This window comes from Tachypleus tridentatus, chromosome 10 (genome assembly GCF_004210375.1).
Source record: "Tachypleus tridentatus isolate NWPU-2018 chromosome 10, ASM421037v1, whole genome shotgun sequence".
NCBI lineage: Eukaryota > Metazoa > Arthropoda > Merostomata > Xiphosura > Limulidae > Tachypleus > Tachypleus tridentatus.
In genome coordinates, this window is record NC_134834.1 from 138267520 (window position 1) to 138290685 (window position 23166).

The window sequence follows — 23166 nt, forward strand, 5'->3', positions numbered from 1 at the left end:
TTGGTAACATGATCTTTCAGTACAACTGTGTTAGGCTTTCTAACTGTAGAGTATGGGACTATATACTATAATGCTTTCTTTGACCTACAACCAGGATCATGTAGGAGGAACAGTCAATGCCAGTAGGTTCACAATGAACAGGAAAACATTTATTTATAGAAAAATAAACATGATTTAAATACAAGAACCAAACTAAAGCAACTATTTATTATTGTACATAGAGAGTGAGGTGAGCACTTTACTTACAAGCTTTTTTATCAATTCAGTGAGTCCCTTCTATAAATTAAACTAAAATCTCATTGCATAACAACAAAAGTGAAATTACAAACTTAACATAAAGTGAAATCCAAAAGTTAAATCTAAAAATGTTAAAACAAAACCAAATTTACATTAAGAAAACACTACAGGTCTTGTGATATTGAAATAATAGGTCTAAATTTATTTACAACTAAAAGCTAACTTACGAGGATCTAAGAGCTATAACTTACAGAAATCCATCTATTTTTCTTAATATTTGTTTTACAGTTGCAATTATGGCTGTTTATATAAATCATGTAAACAAAGCAAACTTTATACATGAAACACACCTCATATTCAAGATCTATATCCATGAGAACTGAGCTCTAAGGTGCAGTCGTTCCTGATGCTATCATATTTGCTGACAAAAAGTAATTCTTTATATCTGATACATCATTTCACACTGTTCTCCTAAAAAGAAAATTAGTTAAAGATGGTTAAAAAAAAGCTGTTTTGTTTATTTTCACAACACTGAAAGTTAGAAATTACATGATGGTAGACAAAAATATGCACGACAGTGGAAATAGGTCTGTATATTATGCACAACTGTAGTGGTGGCAAAAATATTATAGAAATATTACAGTCATGCTATATAACAATGTTGACTGATTTTGATAAATGAATAGAGAGTAATAAGTGACTCGGGCTAAATGCAATCTACTAGACTTTGTTAAACAACAACAAGACTTTGAAAGAGAAAAGTATAGGTAGAGAAGGGTGAAAGAAATATTTTAAGAAAGAAAAGGAGAGATAGAAGGTACTAGAAATAGAGATAATAAGAGTACAAGCTGAGAAAGAGAATAGACAACAAATGGTGAGAATAAGAGAACAAATTTATAAAGAAGGAAAGGAAAGAGAGGCTGGAAATACGAATAATAAGAGCACAAACAAATTCCAAAACTCAACCAACAGAAAGATAAAGGACCCAAGGATGATAATGGAGTCAAGGTCATTTGACCCAGGCTGCCTAAATTAGCTCTGAAGAGATATTAAAAATTTGTCCAAAGTTAAAACTGGAACAAAGGCAACTAGGCAGTCTGTCTCAACCAATTTCTCACAGAAAATGGCTTACATATGTATACAAGCATGACATCAGAAGATGCCATGGATTATGAAAAGTTAAAAGCAGTTTTGCTGAAAGGCTATGAATTTGCCAAGAAAATTTTTGCTGAAAATACATAGAAGTCAAACCTGAGACTGGAAAAAATGTATTACAGTTGTGAAAAGTCAACAATTCAAAAGGTGGACAGACATGGCTGAGTGTGAAAATAGTTTTGAAGAACTTGCAGATCTATTAATACATGAAGAGTTCATGATCACTTGCTCAACTAACATTTCAGTGTTCTTTAAGGAGAGAGCACCAAAAGATGTGGATGGAATGGTGAAGCTAGAAGCACACAGAGGAAGTAATTTTGGCATGCTCAAGAATAAACTGTAAAAGTTGAAACCAGGAGTGGCTATCCAAAAGCAGAATTCCACCAAAGGTGACAGAAGGTTAAGAGAGGAATGGGAGAGAGATGCTGTACTGGTTATAAAATTGGGTACATTGTGAGTGAGTGCAAGTCTGTCATCAACATGCAGCAGCAAAAATCTCAACACAAAGAAGATGAAGCTACCCATAAGTATGGTGCTAACAAGAAACAAAAGAAGAACAACTGTCACCAGGGATGTTTTTGCCATAAGAAGTAAAACAGACAACTCATCACAAAAAGGAACTTATATCTCCATGATTAAACAATGTATGACTGATGGTCAGCTTAAGTTAGCAAATTAGTCATTAGCATTAGCAGTGAGTGGAGCATGTGACAAACATCAAGAAATGACAAAATATCACATGTCTGTAGGTGAAGGCTATGCCAGGGACAAAAAAAAGTAAAAGCTCTATAATACACTGAGTCCCATAGTGAAGCATTGAGAATCAGTCTGTTATCTGATGGCTGGATAAGAAGCAAGCACACATCTTTGTGTGCTGGTTGATGGGACAGTGAGAAAGTTTCTTGTAGCAAGAATAAAGATGAACTCTCCTTATTAGTTGGGAGACCTAGAGGCCATATGTATGAAGGCACCCATCTGTAACTTGATAATTGGCAATATATATCAAGCAGTAGAAGTTTGGAAGATCCAGACAGAAAGAAGACTTATGAGGCATCTGTACTCACCACAAGAGCTCAAGAAAAGAAGAGCAAGCAAGACATAAAGACCTTGCAAGTCACAAAAGTCAACATCCCTAAAAGGAAACACAGAAGAAAGACTATTAAGTGCAAAAAGTTTGAGACTGTGTCTGGGAGAAAGTCAAATACAAGACAAAGGGAAAAGGTCTCATAGAATAAAAGACCAGAAGGGAAAGCTGTACCAGTTCTGTCAAGGGAACTTTTGAACATATATCATAGTACCAACAGAATACCAGACAAAAGTGATGAAGCTGGATCAAAAGTCAATTATGAGAGTAAACCTAGGAACAAAAAAGGTGGCAAGGAGAATCACTGGCAACTTTCATTGATTAGGGGTTATTGGAGATGTGATCAGAGTCTGCAAGCCATGTGACATCTTCTAAAGAACAATACCTAGAAGGAACAGTTGGCCAAGGTGCCACTGATGAGATACCTTTCACAGAAGAGCCATTCAATCAAGTTGGTGTGTACTTAGATAAACCATTAGCACCTGTATCTGAAAAGGGAAACTGGTATGTGCTGACAGTAGTCAACTATGTAACATGTTACCCAGAAGCCATAGCACTGCCAAATATAGAAAGAGTAGCAGAAGCCCTCTTGGAAGTGTGCTGCACAGTAGAATTCCCAAGAGAAGTCTTGAGTCCCCTCTGGGTTTTATATATGTGGACTGGGATTATTTTACTATATATATCTGTGGCTTGTTGGCAATAAATGGACAGCACACAGTCCACTAGTTTTAAACTGATACATTCATAACAAATGAAACTTATGTACAAAAACTTCTTTAAACTATAGGATATCACAGTTTTATCTAAAGCTGTAAATAATGATTTTTTTCTTCTCTAAAGCCCACACAGTCTGATTCAGTTACTTCAGAATCAATTAACAAGACAGATTACCATTTTTCTTATATAATCTGCAGCAAATTCACTTATGTTTACCCAATTGTTACAACACTTGCATTCAGAACTTGATAAGTGATTGTTTCTTTTTCATCAAAGTTCATGCAAACGAGTTCAATTACTTTAGAACACTCTTTGACCAGACAAATTATTCTTCTCATTTTTGTTAAACTGTGAAACTCACTATGGCTAAACCAACAATTGTACTGTCTAGTTTTACTTTCACTAACTTAATGTTTTATGACTTCACTTTTCTGTTGGTTACCAAAAATGTATCTAGAGTTTTAAACAGTTATCACTACTTCTCCCCAAAGTTCACGCAGGTAGGTTCAGTTACTTTAGAACCAAATTGACAAAGTAAATTATTTTTCTTGTCTCTATTGTTATATTATAGCTGTGGAACACACTATAAAAATCACCCATTAAGGCTAAATTCCCACACACTGGTTTATTTCACATTTTCTTTCACTAACTAACTTTTTTAACCTTCTTAACCTGCTATATCAACAAGTATTCATAACGTGACAAAAATAAACAACTATCTGGTGCTCTTGTGGCAATAATGTTACACGTAAGTATAAAAGCTTTGAAGCTTAAGAAATCAAGAGTATCGCTAAAGCCTAGTAAAGGAGTCACATTATGCATACAGTCTACAACAAAGAAAATTACATAACATCATAATTATTGCTTTTAAAAATATTAAGTTTTAACACTTGTTATGAAAACTAAATAATCATTAAATATTAAATCTTGAAATAATCTAAGTAATAGCTCTTACACTAAACAGTCTTGCACATCCAACAATGACATTTCAGGTCTCTGTCTATGCACTTCTTCAGCAAACTCCTATATCTCTTTGAACTTTGGAGAGAATATAGACTAACCCACAAATATATACTCCTATGTTTAACTAGAAAAAAGAAGACTGGTCAAAATACCAGGAATTACCAAGCAAAAATCTACCTGAGAAAACTCTCACCAGTACTCAAAATTATTCCATAATTGAAGGGTAGTGCATAACAGTCACATAGTGCCTCATAAGTGTTGCAGATATACGTATTTTCAAAGCAACAACAAAATAACCATAAATGGAAACCATACGATCAACTTCTAAACAATAAAATAATGCAGAAAAATTTGTAGATTATCACTAAGCAAGATAGTGATCAGCATGTATGGATGATGTGAGAAAATATTCTTATGTTAAACAATCTTGTATATCCAACAATGGCAGCTGGACAAAGTTTGCCTCAGAATTGATGCAAGAAAGTGCAGACTCATCAACACAATGCAACTCTTTACCATCCCACACAACCTCAGATAAAAAGGACTTTGTGAGAGAGACAATGAGGTCTTAAAGAACATACTAAAAATGTGTTAGGAGAGATCATATAACTGGGATAGGCATCTCCAGGCAATATTATTTACTTACTGAGAAGTCCTACAAGCAATTACAGGATGTTAACCCTTTGGGTTGCTCTATGGAAGAACACCAGGAGGTATAATACAGTAATTGAAAAAGCTCTGGACAGAAAAAGAAAAGTTAGAAGTGAGGAACACATACCAATATGTGTTAGACTTCAGCGACTAGTTGGAGGAGATCTGTTAACATGCTTGAGAGAACTTGTACATAGACATATCACCTGCACTTCTGTGACAAGTACATCAAGGATTGGCATTTCAAGGTCAGACAGGAAGTCTTGTTTCTGCTATCTATAGATAACAACAAACTCATCCTGCAGTGGAAATAATCTTTCTAAATGGTCAACAGAATGGATTATAAGGTGAAAATGGACAGGAGCACCAAGATCTGTTATGTCAATTTATTGAATAAGTACTTCAAGAAGAATGAAGGTCTAACAGGTACAACTGTTGAGGCACAGATTGACATAACAGGTAGTTGTCATAGACACAGAACCAGAAGACAGTGTCTTTGTCATAGAAGATGAAAAGCTGCTAAACTTAAGACCAGTGGATAGAGATGAGACAAACAAAAACATCAGTATCAATGAAGAACTGGATGGCAAGCAGGAGAAAGAGCTACAAGATCCACTGTGACAATATACAGATGTTTTCTTAGACAGGCCAGTTAAGACAGAATGTGTGCAACAGAATATTAAGATTATGACCAAGAATCCAGTGAAGGTGAAACCCTATCAGATGCTCTGTGAGAAATCTTATCAAGTAAGAAGTTGAGGCACTGTTAGGATCTGGAATCATTTAGTCTTTTAATTCAGCTTGCCAATGGTAACTGTGAAGAAGAGGGCTGGCTCAAATCACTTTTGGAAACTGAAGTTTGTAACAAAGTTTGATTATGGGCTACCCAAGGGCTACTATGGCAAAATGAGTGAGGTACAAGTGTTTTTTAAAGATCAGTTTAAGTGAAGGTATTGGCAGATCCCAATATAGACAGGATCTAATGACAAAACAGTCTTTATAGCACAAAATGGATGTTACTACTTAAATAGAAAGCCACTTGGGCTAATCGACTGTGGTGATGAAGATGTTGCACAAAACAACCAACATCAAGCATTATGTGAATGACAATCCTACCCAAACAGCCAACTTGGAAAACCACCTGAGGAAACTTGGATAACTATTCAGATGAGTGAGGACAACAAGTCTGACTATTAAACCATCATAATGCTACATCACTTATTCTTTGTTGGACACAAGATAAATTATCAGCAGACAGCCATGAAAGAGGAGAAGCTAGTTCACATATAAAGTACACGAGTTTCGATGAACAATCAGCAAGTCAGATCTTTTCTGGGATACTGTAGGAAGTTACTTTCACACTAACCAGTCTGAGCTAAAAATAGGCCAACCCAATAAAGTGAAGTGGGAATAACCACATCAAATAACGTTTCAAATGTTAAAGAATGAGTAAGGAAATTCATCAATCCATAAAATGTCAAACATCAACAAACTGATGCATAAAATATTGGAATTGGAATAATATGTCTCAAAAATTATAAAAATAGACTGCTTTCTATGATATATATCAGTGATAAACTATTGAGTAGTTAGAAGAAATACTCTTTGATTGAATGAGAGAATCTGCCATATTGGAAGACCACCTGCAGAAAGAGAATTGTTCAGATAAGTAAGGGCAACAGGTCTGATCTTCAGCATCAAAATGCTATATTGGTTAATCTGTGATGGACTTTGTTGGACACAAGACAGACAACCAACAGATAGCCATGGAAGGAGAGAAATCAACCAACATACAAAATGCACCAGCTCTAACAATCAAGCAGCAAGTCATATCCTTCCTGGGGTTAGCAGGATACTACTAGAAGTTTGTTCCAAACTGTGTTGAAGTTGCTGCACCACTGACTAAGAAAGACCTACCCAACATGGTGAAGTGGGAACAATCACAGCAGATGGCATTCTAGAAGTGAAAAACATGTTAGGAAGTTTGCCAATCCTTAGAATTTCAGACATCAACAAATCATTCATCATTCAGGCCAATGTTTCAGACATTGGGATTGGAGCAGCACTCCTGTAAAAATCTGTAGAAAGACTGTTTTCACTAATGTATGCATGTTAAAAGCTGTTTAGTGGTGAGAAGAGCAACTCTCTGATCAAACAAGGGTGTCTGGTCATCATTTTTGACATCTGAAAGTTACAGAACTACCTCCACAGAAAGGAGATAGTCATCAAAATGGACCATCAGCTCCTTGCAAACATTCAGAAATGCAAAATCGACAGTGCAAGGATCATGAGAAGGCCTTTGTACTTCTATAACTATCGGTTCTGGAATGAAGCCATCAAGAGGACTGCAAATGTTGGTGCATACTGTATGAGTAGACATTGTGTATGAAATTTGTATATAATATTTTTCTTGAAGAGGAGCTTGTTAAAATATATATGACTCTTTCATCTAACTTTGATGTGAGTTATATTTTTCAATTATTGTGAATTGGCATCCTGTTGCTTGAACATCCTGAATTTTTCTTGTCGGTGATATATGATAATTTCTCATAGTTTTTAGACAGTTCTAGACCTCATTCAGGCAATATATAATATATAGGCAACCAAGTTAGTACAAATAATTTAAGTTAGTGAAAGTAAGAGTGACTTTATGATTGGAAGTTTAACCATAAAGAGCATATAGTGGCAATTTGTAAAGTAAGTTTCACATCTCATATTGTCAAAGAGTGTTTTAAATTAACTGGACTGTGTGGACTTTGACAAAAAAAAAGGGATAATTATTTAAAGCTCTGGAGATAACTGTGATTACCAATAGTGAAGTTAGTTGCCAACAAATCATAGACACATACTATAAAGAATCTGGTCCTATACAAATCTGACACCTGTACAATATGTTCCTTACTATTTGCAGACAAATTAATCAACTCATGCATCTTAGAGTCTTGAGTTAGACTTAAACAAGCTGTCTTTGAGAATTTCACAATGGTCCTTAGTTATATTGCAATCCCACCTCATTCCATTCAATACCATATGGTTGTTGTTCCAAAGGGCTGAGTTTCATAGAAACAAAATGTACTTAATTAATTAATGCCTGATTCCATCAAATTCTGCTCAGTCCTTTACCTAGTTACTCCATTAATTTAAACATGATGATACCAACTTGTAATTTTTGTCTTTATGTCCTTCAGATACCATTTAAATGTAGAGACGAATTTCTACATTTGACAAGAAAAAGTTACTTTTTGCCTCCAGCTCTTTTGCACTGTTTAGAAATTATTTAGAAAACTAAGTGTTTTGACGATATTTCAGTGTGCATGATGAAAAATACTACATCACAGTTAAACAAAACCTGAGATATGATACTCACATTGTTTATAAATCTCACTTTCCACAGACAGTTCAAACTCTTTAATTTACATTTAAGCTTCATAGCAGTCTATCTATTGATCTGCCAACACATCAGTGACAGACTGTACTAAAATGTCAACCTACAGATATGCTTCAGACCATTTTGTGAAATAATCGACAGTGATGAGCACTTATCAATGACCTTGCTTCATCTCTAAGAAGCAATAAAAAATATTCCAGGCTATGTTATGGAGTACATAAACAACAATTCTTTGTGGAGCTTGCCATGCCATATCCTACACTTTCTTTCTGCTACTCAAATAGTATAATAATAAACTCTGAATTTTGTCATAATTCAAATTTGACTCATACAATGATAGTAAGACATTGGTATTAATTTGAGCAATACCCTTATGACTTCCAGCATTTGAATAATATACAGTCTGAAGAATCTACTCTCACAGTAGGTAATATATAACTGGTTTCAATGCAAGTTGAGTAGTATGTCTTTATGAATGACAGAGTCAGTACTACATTCCACTGTAATCCTACAAGCACTCATATAAGTGTTGCATACTACATGCACTTGCACTCAGTTTTTCAACTGGCACAGTGCATTAGATCATGGCATTCAAACAATGGACACAGTCTTTTCTTCTGATGAAGTAGTCTATCTGCATTTTAGTGCTGCAATCTTGGACGGTGAATTATGATCATATAATCCGTGATGAGGAGAAAACCCACTCATAGAAAAACATATTATGTAAAAATGGCTGGTATGGGTTGAGAAAATTTTTTACGTAGAGGAGCGAATTTGGTCATCAATAACTGAAGAAGGTCGAAACGTTGTTCGCTCCTCTACGTAAAAAAATTTCTCAACCCATACCAGCCATTTTTACATATATATCATGATCATATCATCCCCCTGCAATGTCCTCTCATACCTTTTCTAGTTCAGGAGAGCCCGTTCAAAAAGATATGATTTCTTAGAAAGTGAACTTTATTCCATAAAGGTTGTATCAGTAGTGTTTGAGAATACTTTATGATCCAGAATTTGCACTTAGAAGCTGTCAGCTTAAAACATGCAATGGCATTGCTCCAATTACACTCTCACTGGCATAGGTATTCACTTGGAACTCACTGTCCCATTGTAAATATGCCAGCATATGAACTTTTACCAAACATTGTTTCAGCATTTGGAGGGCACTTTCCCAATCCTCAGTCCATGTAAAATATTTGTCAACCTTGGTTAGAGTGAAAATGGTGCAGCTGTCTTAAGGACATTGATCATGAAATGCTGATAATACAACACAAATCTAATGAAACTTCAAACTTCTTGCCTTACCATGATTTGAGGTCATTCTCAAGCTGCATTTAGTACCCAACCCATTCAAAACTGGGATATCTACTAGCTCCCTTACTTTTGTATCAGTGGCTAGACCAAGCTTGGGTTCCATAGGTTTCATAAATCCTGAACTATGGCAGCTACTACTACTTGATTCCACCCATTCTGTTTCTAATAAACAGTTGGATGACATGGATAATTTCATCACTGTTGTTTCCTTGCAAGATAAAGAAAGATTGTTCAAAAATTCCAATCAGTCCATAACCATAGCACTGACTTGCACTCTCTTTTCAGAGTTGAGGTAGTTTTTGCAGTGATTCTGATAAAAAATACTGTGATAAGACCTTGATAGCTCTACCAGTTCATAGGTAACCAGACTGGTTGTATCAAAGCGATTTGAGGCATTGGTGAACTACACCTGGTTAGAGATGATGACTTAGAAGTGTAGAGTCATGACAGTTACTGGCTTTTTCCTCCACTCCAGTTAATCCAAGATGATCATTCCATAACTCTTTACATCAAAAATTGATCCCATTAGGATACAAGTACACAGTGTCCACAGCCAGCTGACACTTCATTACCTCAGTTGAAAGTTTTTGATAAATGTTCCAACAAGAATGCAAGTGCAATACACAACTACCATTCTATAGTATTCTTTTCCATGCAGCCAGTGTTGATAATTGGTAAATGTACTCAAGTTTTCTTGGATGCTTATCTAAGTATTAGATTTTGCCCAGTGTATGGTTTGTTTTTCTGTGTGATCAAAATGTTAGAACTCAGCCATGATTGTTAGATACATGATTGAATAGAGTACTGGGCCTTCCAGGCTTAGGATTAGGTGTTGCATTACATGCTGCTTTGACAAATTGTTCCAAACAATCACTTACTGGAATGTTCATAGAAAGTGGCCCAGGTCTCTCTTGTCAGCTCCTTCCTTTTATATTAGGTACAGATCTGCTGATGTGTGCCTTGTTATCCATAGTTCTAACTCAGGTCTTACACTGACAGAGCTGTGCTTCACCTCATACTGGATAATTTACTAATGTGGGGATGCTGTAGTATAGGTAGGATTAAGGAGCCTTGAATTTGGATAAGCATCAACCCCAATCCCAGAAGTTGAGAATTAAAGATATGTTTAATGTTTCTCTTCTACTTGCTGTAGATATTTCTAAGATCCACTTAATTTTTATCACCTTAAGAGCTCCCTTTCCATTCTGGAGAAGGTTTCTACCGACTCGCAGATCACGTCCTCCCCTTGTAGGTACTTGCCACCTTGGTAGTTGGCATTGCAGTTTCAACTGCACCTCTGTCTCCTCTTGCTATTGGGGTGGCTGAGTACCTATATTTTAAGCAAGTCTTTCATTTGTTTCAACATTTTCATCTTGGAGGCTTTCCTGAATCATCTTAGTGACTAACTACTGCTTTGCTCATGGAAATTCTTTGCCTTGTTCCAATGTATCCCCTTCATGTATTAAAGGTTGACATCCTATCTGTTGGTGAGAAAGTTTACATTGATGGCTTTTTCCAACCAGTGAGGGTAGCTGTCCTGCTTATTGGTGAAGGTAGCTGACCCACCTGTAGAAGAGACAACTCGCTTCAAAAGAGTTTTCCAACCAGTTGTTTTATACACATGCTAATCAGTTCATCTCTTACAGAGGGGTTCCCAACACACTTCCAATCAGTGGTGTTATCCACTAACTTTTTTCATCTGCTTCTGCATTGACTTTATTTCCACATAAACATTATTTACTGAGCCAATTTTTTTTGTGCCTGAGGTTTTGTCTAAGCATGCATTTTACAAGCATTGAGTAAAGATGAAGCTGCTCACAGCAATATTGCATATATTATATATTGATATCCACTTAGTCAACTTTCAATGAAGAATAATAATTAAAAAAAAAAAAGGTCATGGACATTTGCAGAATTTTATAAGGTATGTCTGTCCAGATTTTGGTGCAAAATACCCAACTGATTTTTATAAAGGGTTTGCTTTGTATTATAATTTATCTCAGTTGAGCCTCCAATTTATTATGTTATGACTTCAAATTGCCTAAAACTGAGTTAAATTGTAATTTGAACTTACAAGTTAAATAATTGTTGAAATGTATCAAATTTATGATATTTGCTAACAAGATTGTTACACAGTTTTCTTCTTGATACAGATATATTTTGATGTAAAAACAATAATACAATTTATAATAATGGTTATTACAGATAATGATTTGTGTATGATGATTTTACAAACTTAAACAATATTGAGTTTTCTATCTGATACAGAATTTCCTTGATATACTTATCAAGGGTTCATGATGAGGGAATTAATTTTGTGTTGATATAGATAAATTTCATTTAATTACATATGAGTTTTTCACAGCTGAATTTATACAGTGTCTTCATAAAAATACTAACATTTGACATTAATCCACTGAAGTTAAATAACTTGTAATGTTTGAAATCTTTAAATGTTCCTGATTAAATATATGAAGTTACAGATTAGTAAGCACTAATCACAGTTATAACTTTTGAAGTTTATAGTATACCATTATAGTATCCAGTAGTATATATATACTGTCTGTTGGCACATCTGTTCAAGGGGGGCTTCAGCCCCCAATATTGTTACCTACATATATTCGTGAAATGTGGAAAACACAATCGTCGTTGTTGCTTAACAATTTACATCAGAGAGACATAGATCTGTAGAACTCAACGTCTTCATTAAGACGGAAGTATGTGTCATGCGTCCCATAGCAACGTACTGAATGCACTGAAACTCATGCGCTGTATTGCTGCTCCCTGAGTAATGCCATTCTATCTTGAGCTTTAACAAAGGTTAGACAACCACATTGATTTCAAATTACAACAGATCATCTGGGATTTTACTTGATAAACCAAAGGTTTCACAGGTATTTACCCATTAATTTCATTTAGCTTTTATTGAAAAGTAAAACATAGCATGCATGTATAACTGTATTGTGTAATGGTGAAAACTATGAAGCATTTAGCTCATTTTGCATTGTGTATCAACCATACAAAATTTGCTGCTAATCACCAGAACAGGCACATTGTTTTGAAGTAATATTGACTATAAACACATGAAAGATAGTTAACCTGATAGTGACCTTACTTTTCCTCAGAGTGTATTAACTTCACATGGGATAATTCGTTTCTGCTATGTAAACGTATGTCTTTATGTTATATTTCTTTTTATTTGTAGCTTTACTCTTAATGGTATATTAAATGTTCAATCTAAGCTAATCTTGATTTTCTTTATTATTATGTATTACCTTGGGTGGAATTTAGGTGAGCTTTCTCATTTACATATATGCATATTTTCATAAACACATTATTTCTAATTTGTAATAATGAATTATTAATCAGAGTATGAGTTTCCAATGAAAACTACATTGAAAACGCAGTTCAAAATAGCACACCTTTCTGAAATGTACCTTGGTATTTACATTATTATAATTTACCATCTATACTTCATACTGATGGCATTTTGGAAAGCCCCTCTACAGTTTACCTCAGCCCCCCAAACAAAATTATCTTGGTGCCACCACTGCATCTGTTGGTTTTGTTTTATAAGCATGAGGCAAGTTTTCAGAAACTTCAGCTTGCACTACAGTACTGCTGGTACGTTAGTAGTATTTACATACACACATAGTGAGTTGTTGATTCTTACACTCAAGAATCTTCTTCAACTGTACTGAATAGGTGAGAATTTTGCATTACATGTATAACAGTATAGTTACATGTATTTTTCAATATATAATTAACTGAAACAAACATCACTATTAAAATAGATAATAGTAATCCATCACATAAACATCTTTTATGAGGAGTTTCTCCATATAGGAATTTATGTGCATTTGGTGATATGTTCTTTCATGTTACAGTTGAAATGTTTATTATCTTTTGGTTATTTTCTCTTCTGAGTAACTAGTTCTTTAACTAATCTTTTCCGTTCTTTTAGACTATCATTATGGGGGATTTGATATTTCATTGCTAGTTGAACTGACAGTTTTGCAACTTCTAGTTGTTGTATTTAATTGTCTGTCTGCAATGTTAATGATTACAGATTCCATCACAAACTGGAGAACTTCCTTTAAAGATCTACAAGTAATTTACTTCAGTCTCTTTATAGTGTTTTCCAGTGGCACAGTTGTATGTCTGCAGACTCTTACCCATAGAAACTTGGTTTCGACACCCATGTTGAGGGAGCACAGATAGTCCATTGTGTAGCTTTGTGCATAATTCCAAACATATGAATCAGTCTTTTTATAATATCTTTACTTGTTATAACATCTACAAGTTGTTCATATGTTAATGAATTCATCATTATACATGGAGCATCTAGGTAAGATATTTTGGAAAACATTTCTAAGCTTGTCTAAGGTTTCTTCTTTTGACCATACCTTTTTCCAAAGCTTTACTTTGGATATTTTCTTCTAGTTTGTCATTTCAAACGTATTGAATAAGGCAGCTATTAATGCTTGATAATATTTGATTAGGAAGTTAGCCCACAAGATCACACACAAAAGAAATCATGTGTATTAACTTCCTAATCAATGCTTGATAAGGGTTATGGCTCTCATCTAGAAGCCTACTTTATGCCATTAAAGATAGTCCTTTTAAAATGGCAGAAACATGGATAGTTTGTTATTCATTATTTGACTTGTTTACTTGGAAAATTAATTTGAACTAAATTTGATACGAGTCCCATGATACCTTTTACATCATAGTCTACTGGTTTTACAATTGGATGAAGTTATCGATGAATCAATTAAATTATGAAACTGGATTTGGTAGTGATATAGGTGGAGTGATCTAGGATGGCTATTGATTGCATAGTACCAGAGTTAACAAGTGCAGACCAAATTATTTTTTTCTGGTCTCTATTTAACAGTAAATATCGTTTTAGACTTGAACTTAGGAGCAGATGCAGAAAGAGGTGTAGCTTGTTTTATCTTTGCATGTACCAATTTATTTTCCAAATTACAGTCTTTCATTAATTTCCTTTCACTTTTATGATTTTGTAACTACAGCCTTTCAGTATATTGTCAATATCTTCATTTACACCTTCAAACTTGTTGTAACTCATATGTTCATTCCCAGTACATTCATTAATCATTTTCTCAATCACATTTAATATTGAATATTTCTTTAAATGTTAACTCTTTTCATTTTAATCCTTCTCTTACATTTCCATCTCTTACCTCTTGATCTTTTTTTGCTTTTCTAGAAATTAATTCTCAGTACCTTCTTGAACTTATTTTAATTGTTTCATCATCTCTAATAAAGTTCATATCTCATTTCTTGATTGGATTACCAACTTGAAACTTAGTCAAAGTTCGTTTTTATTTTTACCAAAGTAATTCACTTCTGACACTTTTATTGTTATATGTCCTATTGTTTAGTGGGTTCTTTTTGGCTTATTCAGAAAAATAATGTGTAATAACATATTTTATTTCCATTTTTAATGTTTGTTACAGCCACACTCATCTATACACCTAAATTGAAATACAGAACTTTTCAACATACATTTTCTTGATTGATTATGAACTTATCCAACTTACTGATTAGCTAGCACCAACATTCAGTAATCTGAAGAACTACTTGATCAACAATTCAGTCAGTCTCTCCTGGCCCAACATGGCCAGTTGGTTAGTGCACTTGACTCGTACTCTATGGGTTGAGGGTTTGAATCCCTGTCACACCAAACATTCTCACTCTTTAATTATAACTTGGTGTTATAATGTGATGGTCAGTCCCACTATTTGTTGGTAAAAAAGTAGCCCAAGAGTTGGTGGTGGGTGGTGATGACCAGCTGCCTTCCCTCTAGTCTCACACTGGTAAATTAGGGAGGGCTAGCATGGATAGCCCTCTTGTAGCTTTGTGCAAAATTCAAAAAACAAAACAAACAAACAAGAAGCTTTATTATCTTCAAACTACAGAGAATTCTCAGTCAAATTATCTCTCACAAATTCTTGAATGAACTCTCTGTGAGTGTAGATTCACCTCATTTTTCTGACACTTGATGAGAAGGTGATTTCATTCCATGGCTACTGCAAGTAGAGAGAAGAAGGAAAGAAAATATGTGGAATGCCACTAGGACTTATTGTTGATATTGTCTTTAGTGAGGTAACATATATATACATTAGCCAAGTAAAGCTCTTGTACTCCTTGAGTTTGAAATAATACTTCAATGAAAAGAATGGTTTGTCAGACTACAGTAGTACTCATTGTCAAAAAAGAAATTGTCCATTTGTGGATAAAAATGGTTAAGTTGGAGTCCTTTCCTGGACATGGGACTTTTGCCAATGCTGTGACAGGTATTGATATTAGTCAAGCCACAACTGCTGACTAAAGAAGATCTGTTCACATATAATGCACTCAGACCATGTAAACAGGTGGTGTTCCTGAGAATTCATCTCAGTGGCAGAGAAGATCCATTAGAATAGTTAGGAATCTTCTATATTTGAGACTGCATGGGAATATCTTTGTCAAACTCTCAGTCCACTTCTATTTAGAGAACAACAGCCCCAGATTTGGTCAAACCCTTGGTAACTAGTGAAGAAAGGCTGGACCTTCCATTAGCAAGTGAAGTAGTTAGCACACATAGATGAGGACCAGAATTCATGGGTCAAGGTATAGGGGAATGGAGAAATTCCTATTGTACTAATGATAGCTCCTAATAACTGGAATCATGCAGGGTTGTATGATGAGCTAACACAAGTAGATCTTCACCTTGTTGCTATGTTCCAGAGATTGATCATTCACTGGGGTGCCAAAAGTACATGTAAATATGCTCCAGGAAGAGACTAACCTTTGTAAATCCCTCCTCCTGGTACCTGTCAGATCCAGTATAAAAAAGGGGAGGCATAGAGAGTTCTATGAGTAAGACCAATCAATTCATGCCTCCAACCTTCATGGGGACTGCAAAAGAGAAATGAGATATCTAAAGCCTGGAATGATTCAAATCTCTAGCAGACTGTTCAATGCCTGATCCTAAGCTTAGATATTCAAAGATTTTCTCCTTGTGAAACCATGCTGATGAATCCAACAATATTTTAAACCTTGTGAAATGAATATGAAAAGTCTCTTTTTACCAGCTCCTTTGACAAAAGTCAACTTATAATCTTCTGGCACATTTCCACTATTCAAGGACTTGCAAAATATAATATCAAGTGGCTGACATACAAAATTCAAATTACCTCAGGAAATATTATCTACCTCAGGAGCTTTGTTGTTTTTTTAATTCCCAAGTTTTTATTAAGAAGCTTGAAATTAATATGATAATTCTGTTTAAGTTTATTTCCATCTAACAGCTATTCAGTATGAGGAACATTTTCATGTCTTCATTAGTAAAAGTTGAAAAGTATAATTCAGTAAGAATATATATTAACTTTCATGTCTTGTCACTTAAAAAGCTCTAATCCCATTCTAACATTTCATATGCTTTTCATATACGAAACAAATCCTTACTATTGATTTTTATAGTTTCCACCAAAATTACTTCCAATAATTTTATTGATTTCCTAATTTCCTGTTTGAACAACTATCCTGATCTCATACAATACTTTAAATCTCCACTTACAACAGTCAGATCAAACTCCTTAAATTTTTAATGCTTTGCTTTAATTTTATCCTTTATGTCCTTTGTAAACCAACCTGGTGTTTACATTGAAGTAACTTATTTGTTCTTATAAGGAACAAGTCTTACGTGAATATTAGAATATTTATTTTTGAAAATTCTCTACGTATGATCATCAACTTAATTCAGTTACTCAATTCACAACAGATAATGCTTGCCTCATCTCTTCAAAACTTGTTTTTTTATAATTTGAAACCAAAACCTCATTATTTGTTATATCCATATATAACTCATATTTTACACATTGAGTCACTCTTTCCCATCTTTTTAATATTCTATCCCTGTTAACTAATCTAAAATCCTATAACATGATATATTCAGTGAATATAACTTTTCATCCAAATATTAACATATCTGAAGAGTTAATAAGATACTTCTTCTCTTTGCAGTACTTCATCATACATATTTCAGTTCAATCTGAATTCATAAACTGATAAATTATACTTTTTACAGTTTGAATGACTCACTCGGCCATATCATAAGTTGAGGATGATAATGTAACATAAGGTCCTTGCTCCGTTTAATACTCTACTGATGAAGTTTGCTCATGGATCAGCATGGATTTCCCCTGGTACTCCAAAGCAAGGTATTAGTTGTTGGACTAATTTTGTAACTATTGTGGACCTTTAATCTAGCAAAAAAATTGCCAGAAGTTACATGTTTTTGTACTACATTTTTCAGTCTGTGGACATGCATAATTTTGGTCCACACACTCTGTCAGCTTTACTTATTATCTAGTATACTTTTCTTCATTGTATTCTATATTTATACACAAGTGAAACCCTGACAACTTATCTGATTCGTCATGTGGTTTAAACTTGGCTTTTATGACAATATTATGTCCAGGATCTGAATCCTGTACAAAAATACAAACTTGACATCTGGTGAGAAAATCAGTCTGTTTTTCCATGCTGGTAAGCCCATTGGCATTCTCCAGTAAAGTTGCACTTCTTCTGATTCTCTAATATTAATAAGCTACTTCAATGATGCATGATCTTTTCTAGCATGGTGCTGTAAGGAAGCCTGTGTGATAGCATCTTTAAATAATTTGTAAATGTATTATGCTACATAATATGAACTTCCCAGAAAACTATCTGATATGAAAAATACAAAGGTGGATTTTTTCAGTAACTTCCTGTGATTTTTTTTTGATGAAGTAAACTTTGATTATGTGGGCAGTCTTTAACTACCTACTTTAGATGTATTTGGAATGATTTGTTTGCTATTACAATGCAAATGGGGTGATACTGTCTACATTGCTAACTTGGATAACTTTATCTGCATGTATCATGCCAACAATTATTCTAGCTGGTGCCTTTAATATGTATACATCTTAATTATAAACCACAGCCATCATGTTCAGTCTCGGCCATAATGTTACAAAATATTTTGTAACAAATAAGAACATTATTTTTAAGATGGAATACAAATATACTTAATGCTGTTAAACTGAGAAATGCATGATCTGTTGAAAATCTGCATATGTAGCTTGTAAAATGACAGGTTCTATGTACATCAGGAATGATTTATCAAAACAGCAAAAATTTTATTAAACACCTGTAGAATGTTTGTTTGTTTGGAGTTAAGCACAAAGCTACACAATAGGCTATCTGTGCTCTGCCTGCCACAGGTATCGAAACCCAGTTTGGAGTGGTGTGAGTCTGCAGACACACCACTGAGCCCCTGGGGGCACCTATAGGAATACTTATAGTTCACCATTTCACTTTTCCAACAAAACCTTACCAAAACATATATAATGGCAGTTGTAACAGATTTACTTTTGTACAGTTATTTTAGTGCCTATGTTTGTTTCAGTATAGTTGGTTTTTTTTCTGTGCATGTGACATATATTGTTGGATGCATATGCACAAATCCCACCTGTTCTCTAAATTTGTAGAAGATTCTTGAGAGTAAGAGTCAAGAATATTTGTTTTAAGAAAACTACTGCATTTTTGTACATTTTTTAAACTTTGAGAAACTTGCAAGATTCTTATAAAAATAGCTAGCTGAGAGATAATAATAGAAGAATATTATTAGGTACAGTCAGTGTGCTATAGGCTTTGGAAGTTATAATTGTGATTAACACCTACTAATTGTAAAACTACAGAACTGGATGCCCCCCACTAGTACAGCAGTAAGTCTATCAATTTACAATGCCAACATCAGCAGTTTGCTTCCCCTCAGTGGACTCTTTTTATAGCAAAGCTACATTGGGCTATCTACTAACACACACATAACTGGACCAGAAACATTTATAGATTTCAAACATTACAAACTGTCCAACTTCACTGAATTAACTTGGAATGTTAGTATTTTTATGAGGATATTAGATATTGTCACTCATGAAAATTTAAGGATGCTTCAAGCTTAGCCAACCATCAAAATAAGTGTACAGGTGTATTGACAAAGAATTAATTTGCTCTCCCTGAACATTGATAAAAGACTCAGTTGCAGAGCAGATATAAGACTCAGTATTGTTTATAAGTTTGTAAAACTGTTGTATATATATCATTATTTGTAATATCCATTATTATAAATTGTGTTGTTTTTTTGTATATTACAATATATTTGTGTTACGAAAGAAAATTGTGGGTATCAATCTTGTTGGCAAATATCATAAATTTGATACATATTAAAATTTAATTAACTTCTAAATTAAAATTTTTGGCTCTTTGAAATTTTCATATCTTGTATACATAACATAATAAATCCAAGACTCGTCTGTGGTAAAGTATATTACATTACACAATATGTAACATAAGTTATTATAAATATTGTCAGTAACCTTCTATCAATTCATATTAAACATTCAGCACTTGATTTGACCTTCTTATACTCTAATAGCCCCTGCATGGTGATGTGGCATACTGTCAATGAGGTTATAAGTGTAATCACCTTGATTTCATCCAACCTTGTCACTAGAAAGTGCTGCAACTCAGCTACAGTACCTAGCTTAAGGCTGTGGTTAGCCATTTTTTACCATAGTTCTGCCCAACACTTTTCAATGGAATTACAATCAGAAGAATTTATTAGCCATGGCAATCTTATAACATCTTCCTGGCCATGATTATCATGTACGTTATGCATGATATGGGCATCCTGAAACACAAAGTTATTGCCAAATGTTGCCCTAGTATATGGCAGAAATATCTTTTCTGTGTGATGCCTGTAAGAAGCGTCATTGACCTGTTTATGGAAGACATGAAGAGCGATCTTTACACCATAATACAAAGGTGCCTAAACATGTACTGCACCACCTACTATGTGTTCCCTATGTTAAAAAGCAGTCTTTTCTCATCTGATCTCCAAGAAAAGACTAACAAGAATCCTGCCACCAGCTATAAGAAGCAGAAAACAGTGTCCTATCTGTAAGTTGGCATGCTGTCTTGTTCAAGTATCATGGCAATAGGTTGATGAATTCTGCTTAATATTGGTTTGAAAATAGATCTTATTGTAAAGTAGCCTTGTTTGTTCAATATCATATTCAGTGTTATTGTGAATAATATAGAATGGATGTATTCATTCCAGTCATAAGGTTTTGCAAGACTACTTTCAACATTGATGTGTTTACCTTATCAATCCATAATTGTCTCAGGCAGTAGTTTTTCAGAATTTACCACTAGACTTTCCTGGAACAAAGTTTCCTATAGTCTAATGATGTTTCAGGATTCTGGATACAATACCCTGTGGGTGCTTTACTCTTCCTGCAATGTTCACTTGCTTCATACCACTTCTGGAGACTTGAACAATTTGATGTCCTGTAACTTCAAGCATGTTATGAGATACAAGTATACATCAATTACAGAGAAATTGTCAGAAGAAAGCAGTGATCTGTTTCGAAAAGGATTATACCAAAAGCATCCATTTTACATAAAACAGATGTGTATGTGTGTATTCACAAACAAATGCTCAAAACAACTTATGCATATTTATCCAATCATATTCTACATACTTTGTTACTACTTGGGTATTTACTCAGTAACTACTTCATGCATGTAGACAGAAAAATCAATTCAGAACGTATGTAAATACTGATATGAATGTGTGTACATTACATATGAAAGGTGCTCATTTTTCTGGTTAGGGTCAAATAAATATAGAAAAGATTGTACTTTGACAGTAAGATGTAATAAAAGTCCGTATATCAGCAAACTACAAATTAAAATCATTATTTAAGTTGAAACATGGATGAAACATAAAAATTTACCAGTCACTTCTGGCAATTTCATTGCAGAAATATATATGGAAACACCAGTATATTATATCTCTTATTGATCAGTCAGAAGATTGTATTATGAGTATTTTTAAATAGCTCCACTCCATGCTACAGTTGCACAGTAGTTTTAGACACATAAGGTAAAGAAGGTCATGACTAAACAATCCCATGAAACAGAAGTATAGTTTCCATGACAGAATTTTATTAAAGAAAATATAAACTAGGGCAGAATTAACACATGGTTATTTCGTGATTTAGTATTTTTTGAGTTAAAAGTTTAGAAACATTTAGAAACAAAAATAAAATATTATGCATTTACATACATTGCAACTAGCTTGGTATGTACTTCTTGTGAGTGTGTTGTACTTGCACATTACTTTCTCTTCTTATGGTGGGTTCGAATCCCTGTAACACCAAGTATACTTGCTCTTTCAGCCAAGGGGACATTATAATGTGACAGTCAATCCCACTATTCATTGGTAAAAGAGTAACCGAAGAGTTGGTGGTGGATGGGGATGACTTGCAGCCTTCCCTCTAGTCTTATATTGCTAAATTCAGGACGGCTAGTGGAGATAGCCCTCATGTAGCTTTGCACAAATTTCGAAAACTGTATTTGCAAGTATCACATTATAGTTCACAGTCTCACTGGATATTATATGAACTTCACAGTTTAATATACATATTACTGCAACATTTCAAAATGTTCACTTTCATACATTTTTGCCTCTTTCAATTTATTCATTCTCTCTTCAATCTTCTCTTTCTTTTCTTAAGTTCCTGTCTTAAGCTCATGTCAGGCTGGCTCCCTTCCTTCTGACCTTTCATCTGTTACCTGTATATCAGTTCACAACCATAAGAAGTCTTGTGATTTTCACACCACCTGAACTTAGAAAAGCATCTGCTATATCTACTCACTACAGTAATTTTCTAATGTAATCTCCCAACATATTAGAGTCTAGCCAGAAGCCAGCCACTCTTTTAAATATTCAAAACTTCATCTGATGTTACCTTACACCTAACTTCATAACACATCTCACCCTTTTCCTAAATAGAATTAACAATGTTGATTTTATTCAGTCTCAGCAGTGCTTATTTCTGTTCTCAGTATTATCACAGTCTCTGAAGTTCCTACATATCACACACATTTTTTTAAAAGTATTTCCCCATGCACATTCTTTTGTTGGATGCAGATAATGTTCTCTGTATTTGTAAATATCACATTACAGCTCGCAGTTTCACTGGATATTATATGAACTTCACAGTTTAATATACATATTACTGCAACATTTTAAAAGGTTCACTCTCATACATATGTTGCTACAACATTAAAAAAATTCACAGTATTTTTTATACTTATATATTCATAAACAGTTAATTAGAAAACAACCTCTGTCTCCTTCATTTCAACTTTACTGTTGAAGGTTTGAAATAGTAAGTTCATACATTCTTATTCTTTCATTCATTTGCATGACTAGACATTCACACACAACACCAGCCTGCAGAATGATGGCTAACATCCTTACAGTTATATAAACCTTTTCCCTAGCTTCATCCAACACAGTATATTTGGTTCTGATTCACAGGTTAATGTTGTGACTGGAAATGCTATTTCTGGTTTGATTTGAATTGTTTTGAATTTAAGACAAACCTACACTATGGCTATCTGCACCAACCATCCCTAATTTAGCAGTGAAAGACAAGAAGGAATGCAGCAAGTTATCATCTTTCACCATCAACTGTTGGAATAGTCTCTTGCCATCACATTATAATGCTCTCTTGGTTGAAGGGATAAACAT

At 34.2% G+C, this 23166-nt stretch overlaps 1 protein-coding gene across 8 annotated transcripts in view; it reads left to right on the top strand.

Annotated features, from left to right (window-relative positions):
• Positions 1 to 23166, top strand: part of LOC143230438 (cyclin N-terminal domain-containing protein 1-like) — a 123919-nt gene that overhangs the window by 96617 nt on the left and 4136 nt on the right. Inside the window, exon 9 of one of the 8 annotated variants that reach the window (XR_013016441.1) lies at positions 17608 to 17740. The exons of the other annotated variants lie outside the window; for them this stretch is intronic. The gene's annotated coding sequence lies outside the window, so the exon portion shown is untranslated. The remainder of the gene's footprint in view (positions 1 to 17607; positions 17741 to 23166) is intronic. 8 annotated transcript variants of the gene reach the window in all.